Source organism: Phaethon aethereus (assembly GCF_964289735.1).
Source record: "Phaethon aethereus genome assembly, chromosome: 5".
NCBI lineage: Eukaryota > Metazoa > Chordata > Aves > Phaethontiformes > Phaethontidae > Phaethon > Phaethon aethereus.
In genome coordinates, this window is record NC_138579.1 from 69139654 (window position 1) to 69165794 (window position 26141).

General features: G+C 39.3%; 1 protein-coding gene across 2 annotated transcripts in view; it reads right to left on the reverse strand.

Moving 5' to 3' along the window:
• The window catches only part of SHANK2 (SH3 and multiple ankyrin repeat domains 2), a gene marked incomplete at both ends in the record, with an annotated part of 313032 nt that overhangs the window by 111671 nt on the left and 175220 nt on the right, over nt 1-26141 (reverse strand). The window lies entirely within an intron of this gene.

Below are 26141 nucleotides of genomic sequence, written 5' to 3' on the forward strand. Positions count from 1 at the left end.
CATGTAGATATTTTTAAAGTAAAACTTTCAAAATATATAAACATTAAACTTCCGTGAACTTTGCCTCCTCAGACGTGCATATACAAAAATGTAGCTTCTATTAAGTAACTCCTATTTTATCTCACCAGAAGAGAAGTTGTACACAAGGCAAAACACAGGCTGAACACAGAAAGTCATTACTACAACGCGTGCCATTAGTACTACCTGTTTGTACGGTTCATCTGAAAATGCTTATTCAACTGCGAAGTCCTTGATGACCAGATATACAAATAGAGATACGTATCCTTTTATGCAAAACCCTATTATTGTCACAGGTCGAAACCAAAAACCAAACCTCAGAGCTCCATAATAATAGCATTGGCAACTTTACCAAGCTAAATATGCAGTGAATGGTATGATCTTTTTTCCTTCCCCAATTTCTTTTACATGGAAAACCATACAAGAAAAGCTTTACAATAAATCCAAGATGTATCTAATCTTAACCTTTTTTTTTTTTCTGAAAAGACATACGCAGACGAAGCGTGCACATGCAAGTAAGCTTCAAAATGAGTTACTTATATCACTAAATTTTGTACAGTGAGGAGGCTTAATTGAATTAATGGGACAAATTTGTTTTTTGAACTTCTAATGTTGAAACAGAACCTATGTCTTAGAACCTTAGTGTAGAGAACTGGGAAAAAGATGGTAATCAGAGCAGTCAAACAAAATCCACAACACAAACATTTCCAGATTCTTTCTCGTCACTAATATCTATGGCAAACAAAACTGAGACAAGTGCTACGCACACAGTACCACCAATGAATCGTACCAAAACTAGGAAACAAATGCTCTCTGACAAAAAAATCAACTTGACTAATAGAACAAATAAATCAAGTCAAGCTGGAACAACAGGTAAATGCAGGGTTTCTAGGCTTGGAAACACTTGTAAACATTCACACGTTTTGAGGACTATTCAGTAGGTTGTCCTGACTCACTGGAATATGTAATGTAGTAACAAAACCAGCTATTTGAGTTTTATTGCGGCCCATACCGATCACGTGCGCAGAGCAGAAAACTGTGGGATGATTTTTCTCATCCATTTCTGTAGTAATTACACTTTGACCCATTCAGTGTGGCCTTGGAACTAAGGGTGGAATGCCACAGCTGTTTATGATTTATGCCAGTTTAGCCCATCTCTTCCCCACAAACAAAGAAGTAGGGATGACTCCCGAAACCTGTTTTCCTCACTGGGATCAGAGCCCATTCAGCCTGTGCCCAGGGTATAAAGCAAGGCTAGTTTTCCTCAAGCTTTTCTAGGCAATATACTCCTAAGGAGTGGCACAACATTTAGCATGGAAAGAGTTACCACTGCTGGGATTTTATCAATAGAAGCAGATAAATATGTTATTGAGGTCTAAAAATCTGGATAAAATGTGATTTTAGCAGTTAGTTATACCTCTGATAAAGGACCCTTGTCATCCACAGAAGTCAAGAGGTGTCTTGCAGTTACTACTAACGAGTCAGAATATAGCTTTTATAGCAAGTTTACTTATTTTTATATACAACTGTTTTATCCAGACAAAGCAGTATTTCTCAAAAACATTACTTTAAATGCCTCCAATGAGCAATAATATCGTCATAGTTAATGTAATCTTAGTAATAATAGTTCTCTCTGCATTTCACATTTTTAACTTAGCACAGAACTTGTACTCTTTCAATAAAAGATGACTATCTATTACAGCCTTTAGAAAACACACCAGGAAATTTTCTATTATAGCGGGAAGCCGGACTTGGTGTTAAACTAGATCTGTTTTGTGAAAAAAATATGTGGAAATAATTATAGGTGTCTGATGCTATCAGATAAGCCTACTTTTTAAGACCCTCATTTTGGGGTTTTTTTTTTGAAGGGTAAGATTTAATTTCATAAATGATGAAAGGAGATGACATGCAAGAAATTTGAGAATGGGACAGGAAAAAAACAACAAAGAAAGCAAAAATCCAGTCTCTGAAGAAAAAATTATGTTAATAAACAGAAAATCAGTTAATGGAACAGTAAAATAATCGGAGTTTGACTACATTAAATACCACTAAAATAAGGTGTATGTATGGAAAAATGAATGTTTTCTATGACATCGGTAGTGAATGCTGAGAACCTACACTTGCATATTAATTGAGGGAATATAATACATGCTTTCAGTATAGGAGATAATTAAAACTACGCAAAACACATACAGGAAGAATGAAGGACAAAGCCGGATCACTGGGAAGGTTTAAGAGTAGGATTGCAGATGAGGGTTTTTTGCTATTCCCTGTGGATCTCCCAAAAGGAGAACACAGCCCCTCGTGCAGTCGGCTTCAGTGCTTCTTTCACCCTCTGCACAGGCCCACAAGTGACCCAGAGGTGGTGGTTCCACTCGTTCCCCTTCAGTTTCAGAGGTCTAGTCCAAAACAAGATCACAGAATCGTAGAAAAGTTTGGGGTGGCAGGGACCTTTAGAAGCCATCTAGCCCAACCCCCCTGCCATGAGCAGGGACATCTCCCACTAGAGCAGGGTGCTCAGAGCCCCGTCCAACCTGGCCTGGGATGGCTCCAGGGATGGGCCATCTACCACCTCTCTGGGCAACCTGGCCCCCAGTGTTCCACCCCCCTCATTGTCAAAAATTTCTTCCTTGTATCTACCCAGAATCTCCCCTCTTTTAGTTTACAACCGTTACCCCTTGTCCTGTCGCTACAGGCCTTGCTAAAATGTCTGTCCCCAGCTTCCCTATCAACCCCCTTCAAGCCCTGGCAGCTGCACTAAGGTCTCCCCGGAGCCTTCTCTGCTCCAGGCTGAACAACCCCAACTCTCTCAGTCTCTCCCTTCTAGGACATTAATTTATTTCTTGACAGATTTATTAAAAGTCCCAACATGGGGGTGGAGCGGGAGGCAGAGAAGAAGGAAAGGAGCGGGCTGGAGATTTACAGATTGCCAGCATATTTTTCCTTTCAGTCTGCGGGAAGCAGAAGGGCAGGAGACACGCACGCTCGAGCTGCCTGGCTGCTGCCTGCAGCGCTGGCCCCGAGCCTGGCGCGCCCCGCAAAGCTCTCCCGATCCCTTAGCAACCTCACGGAAAGGCTTGGGGCACCTCAGAAAGCTGCAGACTTTCTCAGGAGTTGGCAGCTTTCTCTCTCCTGCTGCTGCCTTGACCTAATGACAATGAACTGCCTCTTTTCCCCTGAAAACACAGAAGAAATATTCTAGATGAAGAAAAGGAGATAACTGGCAGCTTAATCTATATTCACAGAAAGAGAATATATATCTCTCTCTCATATTCTCAGGATGGAGATCTAATCATGGAACGAGTGGGATGCAGCTCTAATCTCTTTCTCAAGCAGAAAGCAACATATATATGTATATATTTCTCTCTATATATATCCCAAGCTATCAGCCCATCTTTCAAAAGTTAATATAGGGTAGCAACATCCTAAAGTGCTACTGGCAGAAACATGTTACCTATATTATCAAGTTCACGTAAATGTTTCCGACTCAGATAGGACCTTTCCAAGGACTGCAACCGAAGTGCAGCCTGCAAAAGACATCTGGCTTCTGGTAACTGGTTCTATTCATCTACTTCATGACTGTTGTAAAGTCAATCTTGAGAACACGGATAGTTGTAATATACTGAGCGCGCACCAAATGCTGACTGTGCGCCATTTATGTTACCAATAAAAATGAACCATATGCAAATAATAAAAAACCCAAATGTTAACAGTGTTTAGCGATGAAATCTATAGATACTGCAAACCAGAAAGTTTGGGAGAAAGCCTAGTCCTAGCAGGTTCAGATGATCCCGCGGCATCCCATCCTGTGTGCAGTCATTTGCCATCCCTGCACCGAAGTTTCTGCTCCATGTGAAGCAGAACAGCCTGAACAAAGAGTGCACCTTCACAGCTCATTTACCTGCCACCCAGCCTATCCTGAAGCACCCACACCGAATCCCAAAATCCTTACGCTTCGGAGGACCGCAGTGTTAGGCCACTACCCTTAAGTCCACTCCTGTTTAAGAAGTGTAAATCCATCGTCTAAACTTCAAATTCAGATACCACTTAATTTTTACTGAAGAATAATAATAATTATGGTCTGAAAAGAAACTAATCACAGAAGCTAGTACTCATGAAGGACTGCCAGCACACTGACCTGTTTCTGCAGCATAATATGCCACCTTCTCTTACCTAGAAACTTTTACTTTTTTTTAAATAATTACAGCTGGAGATGGCATTTAATTTGGGATATAAAAATCTTTCAGTGGGTTTTTTGGATTGAGCTAGTAAGATCAGTAAAACAGTACCACTGGATGCAATAGCATTAATGAATGTCAAAACAATACAGAAAGTATCTCTAAAATGAGTGTATAGTTATCTGCTATTAATGTATGGTCATTAACAGAACTCATCCACTGTGGACTTTTTAGAATTCTCACAGGAGGAGAGGATAGGGGATAAATTGGAAAAAGCGAGGCAAACCTTACAGTCCATTTCCCTGCATCACCCACAAGCCTGCCAATTTAGGCTAAGGGAAAAGAAACAAAAACCAGATCCAGCCTAACCTACTGCACAAGAGAACTGAGAAGAAATGGAACTGTTGCCTCCTGTAGTTCAGTTACAGGTATACTGGTAGGGAGCACAAGGTAGACGGGTCTCTGATCCCACCTTGCCGTTCAGGACTAGCCCATACAAGCAGGAATATGCTGCTGCAGCTTGAACTGCAAGTGCTACCGCCAGAGCCGTTTTGGCAAAACGCTTAACATCAGCACTGATAACAAAATTGTACTACTGAAACAATCTTTCCCATTCTGGCAATAGTTCTTTTAATTTCCTTTTCCCTCTTTCCATCTCTTCATCCCCCTAAGTAAAGGATAAAGCTTTTAATCTTCTGAACTGCCAGCAGTGTTTTGTCTCAGAATGGTTTTGCAAAATTATAAGCCCCCAAATCAACAATCACAGAAATGATTATACAAATTATACCATAAAAAGGAAAAAACATCTTTAGTTACTAGTTTTTGTAGCAAATTCTTTCATAGATTACGATTCCCTTCCATAAAGGACTCAAAACGTTACGCTGGAACTAAGCTCTAGAAGTGGACTGCTGCATTCCTGCAGCTTATAGAACAGTTGGGTCCTAAATGAAAGATAATATAACAAATGACAAAATTATGAGCTTTGTCAGAAGGACAAGGACAACAAATGTACATTATTACCTTTTAAAGAAGTTTCATACATATATTGCTAGTTTTGCATTTAGATAAAGCAGCCGGGGAGAAATTATATTAAACACATAGATTTTCCTTCTATGATGTATATTGATTGTAGTTAATTAGATTAAATCTGCTCAAATAGCTATTTTGAGCTGGGCCTGCAAAGGCATTGTTTTGGTTTTGAGAGCTTGTTTAGATTCAGTTAGCTGCAAAAAGAACATTTTGATGAGAGCTGAATTAATACATTAGAGTTATTTCAGCAAAAAGACCGACGTGGGCAACTGACGACCCAAGCCGACCTTCCACCCGCGGGAACAGCTGCACCTTGCCGAAAAGGGCCACCTTGAACGCAGCTGGAGCCTGTGTCTTTCCAGCACGAGGCATGACCCAAGGCTCGGTGGCAAGGGGTGCATGCCGGCAGCGCTGCCTCGCTTTCCCCCACCTCTGCGTGGGGTTTGCACACCCGGTTGGACCTCCCGGCCGGTGGCATAGCTGCTTGGAGACAGTTGCTGCGTTACAAGTCAGCTAGGACTGTAGAACAGCACTACCGGCGTAGACCTGTACCCTGTAAAGATGAGATCTTGTACTTACTGACTGCTCAGAGCTTCTTTCCTCACGCTTGCAGATTAAGAGGTTTAGGTATTTACGAGGGAACGATTTAGAAAAGTTTGCTGTCCTTACTGATGCATTTTTGATCCACATTTCATACGAAAGTAAAGTGTTTTCACACACCTTTTAGAACTGCACTGATTATTTCTCAGTGCTGAATTTTGTCCACAGTATTTTTCTAGTGGTTATACAAAAAAATGTGGAAGTTGTTATTATCAGGACAAGAGAAGTATTTAATACCCTTGCTCAATAAATAAAAACATATTTCACAAATTAGTAGCTGTATTTTGTTCTTGCTCAATATTAGGATGCAAAAATTATTTTTTCTCTCTCTTACGAATACGAACCTATAGCATGTGTCAAAGCTACTTGATGTAAAACATGAAAAATTTAATTTACTGCCACTCTTTCTGACCCCTAATAGCTGGTACCCCTGGTCATATTTCTGATATTTTTTGCAGTTTGCATGCATGTTTGAAAATAGCTAGATCTAAGGTGGCTGGCCATTCAAATTTCACACTTCACAGTTCTCACTTCAGTCGCCTTAGAATCAGAGAACAGTTGAGGCTGGAAGGGACCTCTGGAGGTATCTGGGCCAACCCTCTGCTCAAGCAGGGCCATCTAAAGCCAGCTTTTAAATACCCCCAAGGATGGAGACTTCCTTGCCCTACTGGCAATACTTTGCTTAATGCAGCCCGGGATACCATTTGCTTTCTCTGCTGCAAGGGCACATCGCTGGCTCATGTTCAACTTGGTGTCCACTAGGACGCCCAAGTCCTTTTCTGCAAAGCTGCTTCCCAGCTGGTCAGTGCCCAGCATGTACTGGTGCCTGGGGTCGTTCCTGCCCAGGTACACTTTCCTTTGACATGCTTAACATAGGTATCTAACGCTATTTTTGTTACCCATGGTTACCACAGAGATCAGACCATGACAGGCAGATAAGACATAGTACCTCCAAGATTACATAAAGCCTTCTGGAGTAAAAGACAGAAGCTAGCCAGGATACCCTAGGGCATTTAAAACAGTGCTGGACACCTGCATTTAGTCAACAGAATAGTACCATCAGTGACTAAGGCAGCTGCCTGTCCACCTGCAAGCAGACATACAACCCTGTTGAAGCCCATCTGTAAATCAGTCCTGTTAAAACTACTGTCTTTACACCCAATATGAAGTGAGACTGGAGCTTCCACCTACACGTGAGGACTGGACTCTACATTGCCTGTTTGGAAGTCATGAAGCGAGAGAACAGACTGCAGGTATGACTATGCAGCTGAACACCAACACAAGTGAGAAGGTGTTCTTTCCTAACTAAAGCTGATAAACTTCCACGCAATCACGGATTTTGGTACCTTCTGAGCGCTTACTGGTTGGTACCTGACCAACTGCTGCAATAACTGCTGCAAGGTACCCACACAACTCCCTAGGAGGTTTTGTTGAAACACAACATTTTTTCAGTAGGCATCCTTTGTCATTTTTTCTGCAGGCATCCTTTGTCATTTTTTCTGCAAAGGCAAGATGCATTTGGCGAGATAATGAATATGAGCTGCTCCGTTTCCTTCATCTTAGAAAAGGGCTTGAAAAACAATAGAGAGGCACAATGAGACCAAACCATACAAAGTCTACTCTTCCAGTAGAGTTGCAGTTAAAGATGATCATCCCAGCTAAGTTAGGGAGATTTGCAACTGGGGCCAGAAATCTCCCTACCCTCTCAGGCTGAAGCCCAGCATGCTGTTTTTGTTGATGATCAGTAAAAACAGCAGGTGGGGATGAAATCGCCGGTTCATCTAGATTTATTATGTGGTCTGAAAAAGAAGAGTAAGACAGGCTTCTTGGAAACTGTTACTTTGGATAGAGACTAATCCACCGTGTCCTTTGTGTTTCTGGCACGCAGGAGGTTGGCATAGGACAGCCTGCCACTGGCAGTGCAAACCTCTGGGTCTTAAGGAGCAAAAGGAGGTGCCGGGCAGCAGTGGTCAGGCAAAGCAGTCACAATTTGTTGTGCATCCTTAAAGTCATTTGTGAGTGGCCTCTATGAAGAGCTAGACTAGGCACTGTATGTTTGGTAAGATGTCTGAAAAGCAAGTTTTTGTATGATTTAATATTCTCTAAAGTATTTTCACAATGCTTGAAAATCCTGTTAGATCCTTAGGTAAGCTCCAAATGCTTTACTTTCTTTGAATTATGCCTAAGATTAAATCTGATAACTTGTGTACAGATTTAACAGGACAGTTCACAGCACAGAGCCCTCTAGAACTTCACTCTTTACCCTCTATTTTGAAAGCTGTTCAATTATTTCTACCCTTTATTTCTTATCCTTTATGTTAGAGGTCATTTCCTCTTACTACACAATAGCCTGTTTTTAAGCATGTCTTTCTGAATATCCAAATCAAAGCTCAAAGAGTCAAGGTAGTTACCCATATAACCACTGACTCTTTCAAAACAAATTATTTCCCTTTATAAGTGCCATTTTGACTCTTGGAGGTTCATCTTTTTTTTAACCCCATTTCCAGCGATTCTAATCTTTGTGACGTTAGTACCAGGTCTCTAGCACTGGAGACAAGCTTCCTTAGTTCAATTCTCAGGGTCATTTCTACAACTATAAGACCAGCAATGCATTTGTTATGTCCCATTCCTCTGCTATTAAGGCAGAGGAACAGATAAGCAACAGATACTATTTCTGTTCAGAAATTTCATCGCTGAGTTACCCTTGGAATAATGCCTTGTCCTGATGATTTGTTACTGTTCATTTTGTCAGTCAGGTATGAAACCTTTCTACGGTGTCTATGAAACCAGACATTGCTCCTCAGGGCAGGCTTATGCTTAAATTGATCTAACAGTAAACTGCTATCCTGTGGTACTGCCTGCAGTCCAGAGGCTTTCTAGGTGGTTCCTGAAGGCTAAGCTGATTGCTGACCCTACCGGTTTTCTTTCTTTCACTTCTCAGCTAGACCCGCAAATTATCACTCGTGGATGGCAGCACTAACCCGAGGGGGAAGGCGGGAGCCTGCACCTCAGGACACAGGTACGGTAAAGGACCTACAGGCCAGACCTAAGCAAAATGCAGAATTGCACCACTGGTCTTTATTTTCAGTGTCCCGAGGAAGCAGCCGTATGCCATAGTTAACACGACCGCTAAGAATTCCCTGAGGTTTTCATCTATGGCATTCTCTTTCAAAAGCACTCCCTTCTATAGGTCCATCAACTTTCAGCTCTGCTGACCTCTGGCACACCTTCCCACTTCGGGTAGATTTGAAAGAAAAAAATCTAGCATGAGATTTTATGCCTTTAGCTAGTTCTTCCTGGAGATACATTTTGGCAAGTCATACTACAGTTTTAACTCTGCAGGATTTAAATTCTTTTCTGTCATTCCCTAAATGACATTGCTTAGAAGCCATTTAACTATGCTGCCTTTTATGATGGCTGAATTCCTGATAAAAACAAGAAAGGAAGGAAAAAGAGGGCACATATTTTTAGTTTTGAAAGATGTCTAAGGCAGGCCAACCTGTATGGAAGGATGCTAAATTTCGAGTTCCCAAGCAAATGGAAATACTTGAACAGCTGAAGAGAAGTCATGTTTAGTTGAATTCAGAGGAATGTTTTATTGCTTGTAGTTTAAACTAATTATAATCTCGCAAACAAAATATTAATCTTTTGCTTAGCAAGAATGCAATTGCTTAATTTTTCACCCTTAAGCTTGTTGTAGCAAGGGCTCATCCGCAATATGCTGTATTACTCTTTCTCCAGAGTGATCAATCTACATAAAGTGTATCCAGACAGCTCCTTGAGCAGCAACCCTGGGCAATTTTGAGAGCTCTCAGGAGCTGGCCTACGTCTCTCACTAAATTGATGAGGCAGGCAGTCCCCTGTGAAACTAATTCTTCATAGAAATATTTCATTATTTTCTGGTTTCTTCATTACTCTTCTGTAGACCAGAGACCACTAACTCAGTCCTCTTGGAACTGATGGCATGAAACAGCCACATTTCTTTTCAGACTAAGTAAACCAGTATCCATTCAGAGAAATTCATCCAAAAGACCATTGATGAAATTAGAATATTTTAGTGACAGCCTGTGAGTAACAAATGCATGATTCCCAACCGTTAATTTATTAGGTCATATAACAGTGAAAGAATTTGATCATAACATTATAACACAGCTGTTTTATTTCAGATGTGGAATGAGTCCAAGAATTTGATAATTGTGCTGCTTCAATTAGCGGCGACTCGAGAGCCAGTGAAGCGGTATTGTGTGCTCCTAGGCAGGGAGCCCGGGGAAGCGCACAAACAAGCCTGAGGACGTGCAGGTCTACTGGGCTGATCTGCAATACGCTATGCGAGGTTGCAGCATGTCAACAATATGTACCTTCCTTTCCCACAGTGAACAGAGACAACAGCGGTTAAGCATACAATTTACATCTTCCAGTAAAAGGGCGAGGAAGGAAGGTATAAGAGGAGAAAGGCTGTTGGATGTAATAAAGCAGCACTAACCAAAGCGGAGAAAAGCAGCAAAGGATATCTGGCAAAGATGCCAGGGCCTATGTAGAGATCTGAAATAACCTTTGATAAAGGCTTTCCTAATGTGATAGAGCTGATGAGCATATCAGCAGTGTTAATAAAATAAACGTGTTTGTGGCCTTCTGTTTTTTTCCAGGAAATTCAAGCCTGTAAGCGTTTTTTTCTGTGTTCATTTCCCTGAATTAGAAAACAGCAGTTTTGTCATGCTCTCTCTGTCCTCCCTTTATCAAAATACAGTTGCCTTATCCTTAAAGCAGTGATGCAATGCCAATATTTTAATAACGTCACCATAACTCAACCATCCCTAACCACCAGCTCTCAGTATAGGATTAGTGTCCTCTGAGGATATGGACATCACTCCATGGAGAAATTAGGAAGCATTAGCTTCGGGGCCACCCAAGAAAAAGTGTGCAGTGCTGCATTGTATTGCTACTGCAAATCTTTCACTTCTAGAAGAGAGACAAGGATGGAGAAAGGCTGTCAGCGTTAACCACTGTGGTTGCCATTCGTATTTGACCTTGGCAGTGAAGTAGAAGAGGGGAAAGCAAAGAATCACACATTATCTTCTCAAATTGCTGGAAAAAATTTAGAAAGAGAATCCTATGATCTCCCTTCTTTACACTATCACGTCCTTAGAAAGTTTATCCATACCCACCTCTCTAAAAGGCTACCTAACACATAATTCTTCACTGAGAGGGTGGTCGGTCACTGGAACAGGCTCCCCAGGCAAGCGGTCATGGCACCAAGCCTGCCCGAGTTCAAGAAGCAGCTGGACAACACTGACTCGTACGGTTTAGTTTTAGGTAGTCCCGCAAGGAGCAGGGAGTTGGACTCAGTGATCCTTATGGGTCCCTTCCAGCTTGAGATACTCTATGATTCTATGATGGGTACATTTTGAGGGGCACAGAGGAGGAGAAAAGGCGAGCAGGGGAGGTTACAAAGTGCACTCTGCTCCACAAAATCCTACTCGTGGTTGGCTGAGATACAAAGGGGTTAATATTACTATTCCCCACCACTCACATTACTTTGAAAAATCCCGGCAGACTGCCGAAACTGCCATGTAACATGAACAGCCTGAAGAGATGGATACATCTGGTAGCTGAAGCAGCTGCATCCAGCTTATGCTACCCCTAGTATGAGTAATGCTGAGAGAAAAGGGATCTATCTGGACTGCGTGTCTCTGGGTACCCCGAACACCTGAGAAACGTGACGGCGCTTCTCACAGGTAGCTGGACCGCATAGCTGGACTCTCATTTTTCAATACCAGCTCTCCAAACACTATTGGGTTCTGTAGCCTAATTTGGACAATGAGCTACAGTGCACCAATCTGGATATCTCTGTTTGAACTACAGGGTTATCTACAGCAACTGATAGAAGAATCAGACGGCACAGCTGGCATTTACATTAAGATGACAAGACATGGGAGGATGAAAGGAGAGTATGGGTTCTGCAATCAAGGGTTTCACCTTTATAAGAAATCCTTCAAAAATGAGGAATTTAGATAATTTACAGATTTTTTTTTAAAGACTGTTCATAATCCCCAGATATTAGGAAGTGCTGGATTTATGCTGTTTTCCACATATAAACAATAGGTTACAAGCCTTGCTTACATATTTTACTCTTGATAGATCCGTGAGTGATTCTGTGCTTTGATATATAGCCATAAATCTGACGATTTTCAAATACTTAATTTTTCAAAACATGTACTGCCATTGGCTTCCTACTAGTATTTATGCAGAAACACACGGACTACATTTATCCAATCCAACTTATGTGCTTGCCTGAAGTATCTTTGGAGCATTTTTGTCCCTAACCTGGCACAACCAGGCCCTTGTTCAAAGCTCAGCTGCAGTTTGGAGTCCTTAAGAAAGAGATTTTGTCCATGAAGCCATAGTTTTATTTTCTAAAGGAAAATTCACTATTTTATTTTGACTTGGATAGCTCTTAGCAGTGCAAGCTCATTCAAAAAACTTCACCTACTGAAATCTTCTTAAAGTGAAATCCCAAGCAGCCTTTCTTTGGTGTTTATTTTTTCTTGAAATAAGTTGGTATGCATTTTCTACATTACATACTAGGTTTAGTAAACACTACATTTTAAATTAGTTTCTGCAGTTCTAGATCTAAGTATACCCTTCTTTTGTTACCCACCTCTAATACTCCAAAAACCCAACAGAGTCATTCAGTCAAGCTGATAATTTGAAAATACAAAATTGATCCTCAGATTGATATCTTGAAGCTCTATTCTGCATCACAAAATGTATCACAGTCTGTTTAAACCATCAGACCAAAATGTCTCAGTATGCTGATGGAAAAAAAAATTATAATCACTTTTTCCCAATTTTCTTGTTTTCTCTCCAGTTCTTTAAACTTTTGGGATTAAATTTGTAAGGGTTTTTTCCATGATATTTTTTTCTCATTAGCAAAAAGACTGACAAAAGCAAAGAAGTATGCTGGGATTACATTTCATCTGGTTTTGGTCTCTCTGCCTTTCTGAGAGCAGTTCATCCACTACTTGGTGGATCTTACTCAAAGTCAGAGTACAACACTCGAAGTTTAACTTATCAAAGATGGGTAGAGCACAGTAAGACATTGCTGGATCTTACAAAACAGATTGTGTATATTGCAAGCATCAAATAAAATCAAACCCTTCTCATGCTAGAAACAGATGGGGCTTGCAGAGTCCAGAAGGATCATTTGGTAATGGGTTTACTGAGCCTAGCTTAAATTTTAGTCACCCCTGCTGATGTATGCAAATCCCTCATAAAGCAAACACTCAACTCTGCAGGTTGTGCAGACTAAATATCCCATTTTTATATTTAGGATACGAAGGGCCAGACAGGCAGGGACCTTCCCATAACTACAGAGAAAGTTGGGGGTTGAACTCAGTTCCCCCAAGATCCAGTCTGCAGTAGGCACTGCAGGAGAGCCCGGTGGGGTGACGCTTTGCGACAGCATGCCTGAGACAAGATAAACCTTCAAAACATCTTAGTCTGTTTGCAACGAGTAGCATCAGGAGGACCTGATATGCAATTTTTTAATGTCTATAATTGTAATGGGGTAGGTTTTGGAGGAAACGTTGTTGTGAGACAGTTCTCTGTATGCACAGGAGAGAACGATAACCAAAGTGAATCAAAACTAATTAAAATAATAATTCAAAAGAGACACTTCATCCAAAGATACTATTACAGAACAATAAAAGAAGCTGCTGTGCAAACATGGCATATTTTATTGAAGACAGTGTTTCTCTATTCAGAACCCTATGGACTGGAAATCAAAATCAGAAGGGGGCAAAAAACTGCTTCTGATGTATAGAAAATGATGAAATGTAAATACTAGATGGAAAAAAACCAAACCCAAAGCAAAAAAGCAACACACCATTGGTAGTTTTCCCTGAAGACCTTTTGAGGACAGAAATGCCAGACAACCGTCAAACCAGCCAATATGAGAAACTGGCCAATAATACTAACAGACTCAACAAGTCTGAAAAAAATAAAGCATACTATTGAGCCATTTCTCAGTGCCAACTCAAAACAGGAACACAGTTTGGCATTAGGTTAAGTACCACATACATTGCTCTCTATTGCCAGAGCCCAACAAAAACACGATTTAACAAAAGACGATCATGAGATTTCAGTAAAACCTTGAGAACCAGAGATATATGTATTTTCCCCTTACTTTGCAGATTTACAAGAATAATATTTAAAGATGAAAATTAGAAGTTTTCTTTTTAAATTAGTATTATTTTTATAAGGTGATAACAGAAAAAATCTGGGGATGAAAAAATTATGAACACTGGAAGTACAAAAATGCAAGAATTAGAAGTCTGAAAGCTGGCAGCACTGGAAATGACCAGAGTGTGACTCATGGCAACCAAATACACCTGTTTAAACACCCAGTACTTGCCAAAAGTGTGAAAAATAGTCCCAACCTAGGGTATTGGAGAAGTGTGTAAGATCCAAACTATATCAATCACTTTGGAAAGAATATTCTGGCTGTACTCTTCTCCCTTGATCTCTAGGCCAGACATTTTAAAAAAAGCTGCTCCTGCACCTTAACTTAATCTATGTACCTTAGGCAGTAATCTAAGCAATACAACAATGGAGCAAACTAACTGACAGTTAGAAAAAAATTAACCCCCAAACCTACCCTGTATCAGCAAATGTTTCAACAACCTAAATCTCAGTTACCCTGGGTAGTTCAACTGCAGTTACACACCTTCCCTGAGTAAGACTATATTAATTTAGGAAGTGACTGCTAGGGATTAAAGTTTACTACCTCTATTTTCCAATCACAGTTTTCCAAAGCAGAGCCGTGTGTGAAGACACATCATGCTGGTTGAATGATAGCACAAATTTTCTTCACCTGCTTGTACATCAGCTGTTTAAACACAGACTGGCTTCTACAACAGTTTAAACTCAAGTATATAACCTTTTACTGTGAGCAAGTGAACAAAAACCACCTTCTGATTCTGTTCTACTGACTGAGACACAGAAGTGGTAACCCTGCAAGTGGGTTCACCTTAGTTCTAGTATCTTCCTTCACCTACTTTTATATACTTCTCTCCTGTAAATAAATAGAATTTTCTAAAACGTGGATTTGCACAGTCATGCCAATTTGAAAGTCAATACTTTCATCATGATCTGGTGTTTATTATGAGTAACTGTGCCGAAAACTCTCTGGGTGGATAATTGCCTAGCAGCATCATTTTTGCATATAAGATCATCACTAAAAAAATAAAAATTAAACAACTTTTACACCTCACTACATCAAAAAGTCTTTAGAAAAGATATAAAAAATTTAAATTGGGACTAATGATATTAATTTGTAAAATAAAAGCAGCAAAACAGAGTATATAAACCCACTTAAAATATCAAATACCAGAGAGGCAAGCTGATTATTAAACAGTACTCTAGCAATTAGATATGGGTTAGTATGCAAATGAAGGAGGATTTTCACTTATTAAAAATTCCTCTGTAATGTTAGAAAGCCGACAGCATTCCTGTTTGCAAAAGGTGTTCCTGATGTGTTTTACAGCAGAGTAACATATTGTACCAGTTCACATTTTTTGTGTTCCAAACCCTTCCTGTTTTCTACTGCTAAACACAAGAATTCTTATAAACTACATAACCCCTTCAGAGATGGAAAAATCTACCTAAACAGCCTTTCTATTCCAGTGACAGTCAACATTAACATTAATACACCCCAATCTATATGAAATAAATTTGGCTTTCACTTTAATCTCCCTTGAAGAAGGGGGAAAAACACCCCAGTGCCTAAATTACAAGACTTAACGTAGCTAGATTAGGTGCATCTGAACAGTTTGCAGAGGATCCAGCCACCACACGTCGCCATCAGAGGATCTACCCATCATAGGAAAGTTCTGAATCGCATGTTTCCACTTCCAGTAAACCAGCTGAAACATGGACACCTGGATGAGGCAATTACAATTAACACTGACAACAGGAACTCTGCCTCACAGAACTCTCAAATGCTGCAAGTTATCCCAGCCCCTTCATAAGGATATCATGTTGCAGGTCTTAATGCGGCAGTGGTAGCCCAGTTTGCATTATTGGCTACTGGAATGAGAGAAGAGCAGTTTGCTCAACCTTCAGAGCTGCCAAAGAGAAGCATCTCATCTCAATACTGAGGTTCAAATAGCTTTACAGGTGGAAGATGACTGATGCAGCTCGTGACTTATCGACGGAAAACCACCTCGACCGATATGCTATGTAGGCACACCAGAACACAGCAGTACACCCTTGGGAGACCCAACGGGAATAGTTCAAGCACCCAGAGCTGGGCCCACACTGTAAGAAAGCAGCAAAAAGACTAAAGAATTGAGGAGCACTTCTGAAGAGGTTTGCATGGGATAGGAAGAAGAAATGGAAAAGAAGTTGCATAAAAATGAGACTTGGGGATGAATAATCCTAGTCTTTGATTCCTGGACAATAGGGGCCTACTTATTTCCAATTCTGAAGAACAATCAATTTGTTAGGTGTACACTGGATTTCTATTAAAATACGTCAAACAGATTCTAAAGAATGCACAGGGCGTTACAGGAACCAAATACCTACTCACAGACAAAACGCATCTTCAATTCAATTCCCAATCTGTACATTATTTGTAAAAGCCAGCTCCACAATAGCCACAGTCAATAAAGCATATTTCGATTTAAAAAACTTATAGGAAACTTTAAGGAAATGCTTACAATAAATGTTTTCCTGGTCATTTAAAAAGAGGTATCTCCTTGATTTAGCAGTTAAAGTGAGTCATAATAATCCTCAGTGTAAATAGTTATACCAAACGCACCCTTAACAACTTACAATTCTGTCAACAATGAATACTGCCTCACACAAATCTACCTACTGCTGAAAAGCCAAGCCACAGGTTGATTCCATTAAAAGCAATAACATTTGTTTGAAGCCTGTTACGAGAACAATTCTAAAAGAAAGAATTGTAATAAAAATACTTGCGAGATTTGTACTGTGAATTTAAAAAAAAAAGGATTCTTTGATTCTGCAGTTTTTATTTCTCTAAAAGAAAATATAACATAGTTAATGCAGGACTTTGGTATCTGCCTTGTAGACCTGCTTTCAGTACAAAGCAGGAGCTTCACACATATACTCACCTACTTTGGCATGTAGGCTGGCATCAAATATATGCAAGGTTACAACATTTTATTATATGACATCAGTGGAAGTCCAAGCCGAGCCTTTATAAAAAGGCTTTTCTGCCATCTTTAATGCTAATTCTTTAGCAACTATGAAACTAGTAAATCATGGGTATTCCATGGTGAAGATTATCTCTGCAATGACTTACTCTGCCCAGGGCTGATTATCTCTTACCTCTTCTTTATTCCTGTGAGTATCTAAACAACCATGATAGTTGTCCAGAATCAACCCTTTCTGTTCCAGGTTGTAAATAAACACTTCCATGACTGCTTCTTTATGTACATACATGCTTTTGAATTTTCTCTTCATCAGCAAATAAAGATACATTTAGCTACCTACTTTTATCCTATCACCCTATTTACCCATTCTTGAAAAACTCCATTAAACCTTTGATGTATTTGCTAGGACAATTTTCAGTGCTCTGAGCAGCAAAGCCTTCAGAGACCTTCAAGTCCAACCACTTCCAGCACCCTGTTACAGAAAAGTTGCCACGTGCCATGACAACTGTCCTGTTTTTAAATGACCAGCAAAACAGAACTAGGAGTTTGTATTTTGAAAACTGACAGGCAAAACTCTCACCACGGAGAAATAATGTTTTTGTAACAAGTACCGCTTTGTACCACAAGGTGACGAGAACTACAAACCCAGCTCCCCAAATTACTGCCAGAATATATGAAGAAAAAAATGTAGTAAAGATAAAAGATTATTATTCTCTATTGTTACATACAAGAGTCACTGAAGAGATTCATATCAGTGTTACAATAGGATATAAAATGTTATTTCTAATCTGATTGATTTAAAGTATACTTCAATTTCCTTATTAGATAGATTTGCTGAGTCCCACAGTCACGAGCCATAGGAAATGCTTTGAATGTAGCAGAACACAAGGCAGGGATTCCTCGGAAAGCCATCTTCTGTCATTACCTTCTCTCTCGCTGGTCTCCTGCATAGTTGTACGAGAACTTCAGCAGAGCGCAGCAGCTCTCTGAGAGGGATGACTGTCCGTTTGCTGTGATCAAGCTTAGCACACCTCCAGCACTGAGCGCGCTCATCTATTAAAATCAGCACGCTCTTCACTAGATCATTTGTCAGTCTAGGTTGCCTTGTCTGTCCTGGTTTTGATCACTTCTATTTTCTATTATAGAAGATAGACCCCTATACTGTTCGTACATACCCAAATACTGTGTAAGGACCCGAATTAGACTGAAAGGTAGGTTAGAAGTTGGTGATTTTTCCTTATACCTACAGCCATAGCAGGATGAGAAGAGCCACAGGGAAGGAAACCCTCTCCTGCTTTCTTAAGTAATTAATGGATTAAATCTGAACCCATGGCCACTCTACTATAGGGGACACATACTAGAAATGGATGCAAAAAGAATAATAATTAAACGAATGCAGAGCTTCTGCTAGATCAGATTCAAAAGTTCAGAATTTCCCTAAATCAAGAGTGTTTCTGCAGTTACTAGCACCCACACAGAAGCAGCGGGGAGCCTGTTCTGTATACCAACGTGAAGTGATTTATCTAACCCCTCTAAAACATCTAATACAATTTAGGAACCCCATTCCACAGTGTAGGTTACAAGATTATGATTTTCAGGAAAACCTATCAAGAAAACTAAATGAATTGAATACATGTCAGGTTCCAGAGTTTTCATTTGCTTTTTCAGTTTCAGAGATGATAGCAAAGATGTATTTGCAGTTTGTGACCGTGAATGAAGCTGCTTCTTCAGAAAAATGGAAATTTTGGGTGGGGAGGAAGAACAGGTAGGAAGAGAGGGTAAAGTTACTGCTCACGAAGCATGTGATTGTCAGATGTCAAGCAACTTTCTTTTAACCTTTGGACAGACTTGTGGTTCATGAAACGCAACGAGCAGGTGAACTTAGCATTTCAGCATCACACAAATTGATTGCCAGTCTCAAAATAAGAAAAAGAAAACTGACAATAAATAAGTAAAAAAACCATGTATACACACATGTAACTCGACATTATAGTTTTTCTCCAGCTTGTAAGATGCTTACACCTCCCCAAAAGAGAAAAAAGGAAAAGAAAGAAAGAGAAAAATTCTAGGTATTAGATTAGTTCTACTGCAGCACTCAATAATAGGAATTTGTCAGCTAATTCTCCACTATTTAAAACAACTCATCTGTTTTCCTTCACCTGTAAATTTGCAGGTTGGTAGCAACATCCCGCAATTAAAAGAAATTGTATTTTCTCCCCTAAAATACCAGGCACAAATACTGCTTTTCATAGAGCTCCATTCCAGCAACCAGGTTTCCATAGTATCAAGAGACTAAAAAAAGCCAACAGGCTTCAGAGAAATTAATTTTAATATAATGCCTTCTGGAAACCTCCAAACTATACCTTAAAAAGGGCATTTATTTATAATGGTGTTATTAGTCATAATACCTAATCTCAACACCTAAGAGCTAGAAATGGAAGGGTTGCATTAGTCTGGAATTATTTGAAGAGAGGCTAGACAGACATCTGCGGGAATGAAGACTGTCCATAGCTGTGCTTTATCTCAAGCACTGGATGGCCAGGATGGCTGGGTGCCACCGGATGGCTTCTGGGTGGCCAAGAACTGACTATTTATAATAAGCAGCTTATCTTTAAAGAAATTTGCTATTTTTAGAGGATTTTTTAGTAGGAAGTCAAGGAAATATTGGGTTTTCATATTCACAAGAAGTCAAAAAGCTCCCTGCAGATAGCTCCACACTCCGCACACAGTCCCATGAGCTCGGCAAAATCCCTCAGAACAGAAATGTGAGCAAATTTCTTTTAAAAATACTGTGGCATCTAGGACAAAATGCCTTAAAACTGCTAATGGAGAACAGAACAGACACAAAAAACTAGTTCTGACTGTTGCTGCCATTATCACCAAAATTCTTTCCAAATCCTCCTCTCAGAAAAGCATAAAAATCAGTTCTCAGTATCAAATTGCTACTTGTTACATTTCTGGGAAACCAGATAAATACCACCATTTTCTCTTGCACCTTGGCATTACAAGCCCAGTATACACCTCATGTAGAACCCAGGCTAAAGGAAAATGCTTCCCAGTTTTGCTCACAGCCTGGTTTTGTATGTCTGCCAACAAAAAAGTGATTTCATTTTTGTCTGCTTTCCAGTCTTATTTTAACGCATATTATTTGCTTAGGCGTGAATAACTGAGCTCTTGTAAGAAGCAAATTCTTTTTTGTCTGCCTATTTCCTTCTATGCCGAAAAGGCAGCAGTCTTATTAACGTATTTTTAGAATTAAACAAGATTGGTCCATCTTTTTTATGATCACAGCGAGCACATTTGGAATACCATCACTTCCTACAGGTTAGAGGCTGCATTTAAACAGATAAAAAGAGCAATCCAAAATAGTTGTCATTTTTCACCAGTGCTTTTGTGCAGATCCAAAGCACTTTGAAGGAACAGTAATTTCATTCAGCTGCCATCACCCACTAAAAACATAAATCAAGAAAAAAAAAAAGCGTCTAATCCTCACTCACTGGGTTTAAGTGGAAAGAAAGCAAAATACTTTTCCATGAAGTGAAAAATTAATCCACTTGGTCAGAGACTGCGCAGATACACCAGACTGTTCAACACTTGTACCAGAGCTGCTCTTTTTCCAAGGCCCGTTGCCCCACTTCTCCCATATATCTGTAGTCACGCTTAACCAGAAGAATTTCAAAACCAAAACAGGAAGAACGTTTCCTTCGGACAACTTTCATTTTAAGAAGTGTTCGGGGTGCGCTTGTGCTTAACAGACATCATTTGCAGATGTCACCAGGAGGATGCTGACTGGCAAACAGAAATTACCTTTTCCCTCCAACTGTTAGTTGAATCAAACTATGTATCAATTAAATGTAGAGATTTAAATATACTGGTGCCCAGTCTAGATGTGCAAGATCTCCTGTACCTCAGACTAGCAAGTTGGTGGGAGCCCTGGTACCCTCACAATAACCATGTGCATACACACACACACACAAACTTTCAGTATGTATTACATAAACTTTCAGTATATATTGCATATCTCTCTCTACATATGTGCTGAAACATTGCAGCACCGTTGCTGTTTTGGTAGATCATCATTGAAAAGGTGGAAGAATAATGTTTGCACAGCTCAACCCAAAGCCCAGCTAGATGCCGCCTAGGCGTGAGCCGCTCGCAGTGCGTCGCAAAGAGCATGGCCGTCCTCCTGATTCCTCCTGCAGAAGGGGAGCCTCCCTGCACGGGCAGGAGCAGCAGCCAAACTGGCAACAAAAAAAACCCCTAATGCAAGATAGTGAACCGAGGCAGAACTTACTCCTTTGGTCCTAAGCGCAGGAGGTAAAGGCGGTGTACAAAAATGTAAGTATATTGTTGTTTTTTCTCTTTCCCTCCTACACACAATAGTAGGGAGGTTCTTACGAAGTACTGCATCGAGCTGGCGTCCACACTTTTGGGAGGATATGAACAAACTTTCAGAAAACAACCGCAGAAAACTGCAATGTGATAATCCACATTATTACAAAGACACTAACAAAGCCTCAGCTTATTTCCAAAAAAGAAAAAGTATCACGGTCCCCATGTAGCTGCCTGAAAAAATAAAACTTAGATTTATATCTGGTGGCAGAAGCTAGAGAGGTTCACACTAGGAGTAAGAGAAAACTCAGCCACAGGGCAATTAATGAAGATTACTGAAGGATGGGAAGGTTTCTCTGTTGCTGAAGGGATTTAAATCATTAACAGATGGCTTTGTAAAACCGCTAATTCATCCAGCCATTGGATACAAATGTAAGACATAACATTGCTATGCTTGCCAAAAATATTCATAATGGCTCCAGCCTAAGTTACAACTACAAAGTTAAAAGCTTGCTTTCCAGATCAGTTTTGAAGTTTGTATAAAGTGTTTACTGGAACAAAACAAAAATCTAACCTATTGCTAAATAGGAATCTAAAGTTACTCCTGTGTGTGTGTATGTGTGTATTTTTAAAAAAAAATATTCCAGATATTTTAAACTTCTCCCTAAATGCTTGTTGCTACTTCCTACATACAGAGGACAGATATCTTTATCTAATACAATGATAAAATAATGCTCTCTGTAATAAAAGGATGTCTATTTTCCTCCTATCACTACTTATAGAAAAGTTTGTACTAATAAATTCTATAAGCCCTTGAGGATAAAGAAGTACAGGCAGTTATACTTCAGAGCATTTTGCATATTTTAGTACGTGTACCAACTCAACTGTTCTGCAGCAAAATGATGACATTTATTCTGTTACCATCTCTGGTTTTGATACTCAAATCAAACCTTGAATTTTGCCTTTTTTTTAATGGGTAATACACTGGTTTTATCTAGTTTACTTTTTAATTGGAATGTAAATAAGCAGCCATCCTATTCTGAAGACAATAACATTTCAATTTATCTGGAAAAATAAGTGATTTTATGGCACAATAATGCAAACTGCAATGCCTCATTTAGAGAGCAAATGCATTATTCTGGTAAAGTATCGCAGCATTAGTTTCACTGTCTAAGTATTGCTATTATAACATTATTGTTTGATATGAGATATGCTCTGTGGCAGATGAAAAATCCCCACACATCACATCATGCAACACCTGCAAAGCAGCTGCACACTTATGGGTACAACAATAACAAATAGTTAATAATCCACTAGGTTTTAATTCAGTAAGACAGTTTATATCCCACTATACTAAAAACCACAAAAGACTATTCTAAGTTTAAAAGCCTCTTCCACTTTAATGGATCTCTCTATTTAAAGATGGTTACACTTGTATATATCATCAAAGCAAATGTCAAAAGAAAACACAACCCAAAGGCCCAAGAATTTTTTCAGTCCTGTTGTAAGGCAGCACTCTCTGAACAGTAGTATTCAATTAGTTCCTCTATTTGTGCTAAGTTTGACTACTACACTAACTAAAGGTAATGAAGGGTTAGGCATGTAAAGATTATTCATAAAGAAGAGATTTAGAATCACAGCTGATACATTTCTTTCCTGCAAATATTTCAAGTAACAAATCAAATCAGCTTATGGTTCGATTTTTTCTGATGAAGCATTTACAAACTTGAAGAGGTGTACTACGGAAACCCAGTCACCCTGACGAATTAACAGTGACCGACAATGAATTGGTATATACGTTAACGACGGTTGTAGTTTTTAAAAACCCCTCCTAATGGAAACCATAATTTTTAGATTGGCTAGCACTTGCACTAATATGTTGCTTTACATTTATTTGTCTTTTTAATTGGGCAGATACCAAGACTCAAGAAAACATCAACTAAAAAAAGTGAAGAATAGCAAATAGGGCAAGCTATAAAATCTCCTGCAGTTATAACAACCAAGTCATAACCATATTCCATTTCTGATTGTTTAGCAAAGCTAAGAAAAATCACACAAACCGGCAACTGTGGAATTGCTTATGAAAATCCACTTATAATGACAGCTCTCTCTAGCTAAATGTTTCAGCTCTAAAACTACTCATGTGCTTTTCCAATACGTTTTATTTGTGCTCTGTCCAGAAAAGCCACTACACACATTACAATTTTTATCACAAAAATTATGACTGGATTTGAAGCAAGGAGAAAAAACTGATATTGTTAGAAATTTCAATGAAGAGTCTGTGAACACTATCTCCACAGGCGAGTTTAACACGAATCTCTGAAGTCTCATGTTAAAATTAACTGTACAGGTTGGACAAATCTTTATCATGTGGTTTTCCAGAAAAACTGCAAACATGATAAAAACTCAGTCAAATGAAAGTGTGCCAGCCCTGTTCCAGCTAATATCTATTCTGTTCACCTGCTGAAGCAAGGCAACGCCTTTTCTTCCTTTTCTGTGTAGATGTTTATTTGTTCAGCTCGACACACATCATCTTCACTGTTGAACTACTTTAGTATGCTCAGTAGCTGTTGCTGAAGTTTTATCCCCTTCAGAAGATCCAGACACCATCATCACACGTGAAGAAATGATGCCAACTCTCATGCTTCCCAAAAAAAGATCTATCTTCCTGTCAAACCTGTCTTCCATAGTGACGAGTAAGGGGAAAGGTTCCCCTTCTCCCCGTGACCCCAAGCCACCGAACCTCCTCGAGCAAGAGCAAACCATCTGCTCTCCCTTGCGTTTTGCCCTCTGCCAAACTGGACTCTCACTTCCCTAAAGCCTGACACTTGCCGCAAGTGTTACAAATGGGCCTAATTAGGATCCTAGTTGCCCATTAACTCTCTTATTATTCATGTGACATTTATGATAAATGCATTATATTACTTACAAATGCTTGAGGTGGCACTTACACACAGCAGCATAAACTTCAGAGCCATGGGAGAAATCATTTAACAACAGGACAGACTAACTACACCAGTTACGATAACCACTCGCTCCAAGGGCATTTAACTCTTCTCGGTTCAACACGAGAAATAAAGTAGCTTGGCATTCCTAGAAGTGCAGGTGGACCAATCATTTATATTTCAATGGTAGTATCTTTTGCATCAGTGCAAGTGTCTCCAAAGATGGCTTTCTATAGCTGGAGAGTATTGTGCACTGCACAGGCAGTTCATGAAATAGAAAAAACTCTGCCTTTCTCCAAAAAAAGTCTTCAACAACAGCAAAGTTGTGATTCCTCAGGGTTACCATATCCTTTTAATTAAATTGCAAAATTCAAAACAGAATAACCCCGATGAACATGAATTACACAGAAATGGGTTTGATTTGCATGTAACAACTGCTTCTTTCGGACTTAATTAGAAATATGCTGCACTGTGTAGAGTATGGATTAATGTCCTGATTCAGCAATGCACGTGCATATTTAACTGCTCTTCTAAGCTAAGGCTAGGAGTAAATTGACTGGACAATTAATTATAATTCTTCTTTCATTTGCCAGAAAACCACTAAAGCGCTGTGCAGAATCAGCTATCCCAGGCTTCTTGCATCCCTGAAGAGCTCTTAAAAACATCCATACGCACAGTTATCATTCTGTAATCCTCTCCAGTAAATTACACATTATTCACCATCAAACCTATCTGTGAAATCAGCCAGTACAGACTATTCATACTTCCTATAGATTAAAAGTCTACAAAGAAATCAACTTCTAAAAATAAAGCATTGTTAAAAAAAAACACAACCCCCACCGAACACCAATAATCATACTTTTGAAAGCGTCCTTGCTTTACATATCGGTACAATTTAACAGTTTGCTAAATGCTTATTCTTAAGTAAACAAACAGTAAGAAAAATGTACTTTGAAGGCACAGATAAAAATGCACAGGTATTTACTTTAGCAGTCTGCAAAGCCTGTTCTTTCGTTGTTACAATGTGAAGAAGCGGTGCAACTATTTAAATTCAATCACCAAGGGAGTTCAATGCACACAACAAATAAAAGCTGCATATTATATCCTCTCCCGAATGTAAAGGCCAGCTCCGCAGAAATAAATGTTGTAGCACCAGTAAATACTTTTTAACAAAACACATATGTGCCTGAAGATTAAAATAAAATAAAATAAAATAACACACAAGACTTGGTCTTTCACATCCTGAAAGACCTATTTTCAAATACCTATTTTCACAGAATCACAGCATCGCTTTGTTGGTCATGAAAAGGTTGTGGGGGGAATAGGAAGAAAATCCCAAATTAGGATTTTATTGTAAACTGCCTAGTAACACTAAAAAAGAGTACCAACTATTTCAAGAAAACCTAAAATACCAACCAAAGATCCTCCAAAATATAAAACGTGAAGACCTTTCTGGTATGAATGAAGAGAGTATGTAGTTAAGTTAAATAAACACCTTTTATAAAGTAATTTATATTGCTGTAACATTCATTGCTTATTTTTTGTATGATTGTATTTACAGTGCACTGTGGGATAAATTTAATTTCAAGCCAAAGTAATTTGCTTTTTTCTCCATGGTTTCTAAATAGCACTAGACCACCTATATTTCTGATTGCAGAAATAGTTGCATAAAAAGTCATTAATTTTGGTGACTCTGTAAAAATATTTAGATCATAGAATTGATAGCCTACAATAAACATTGAAATTAATCTAGGTTTCAATTCAATAATGCAAAGAAAGAATAAAAACTCCCCAATTTCTGTGAGACCGTATTCCCAAATAACAAAAAGAACAACTGAAAATTCCCAGCCAACCTGAAC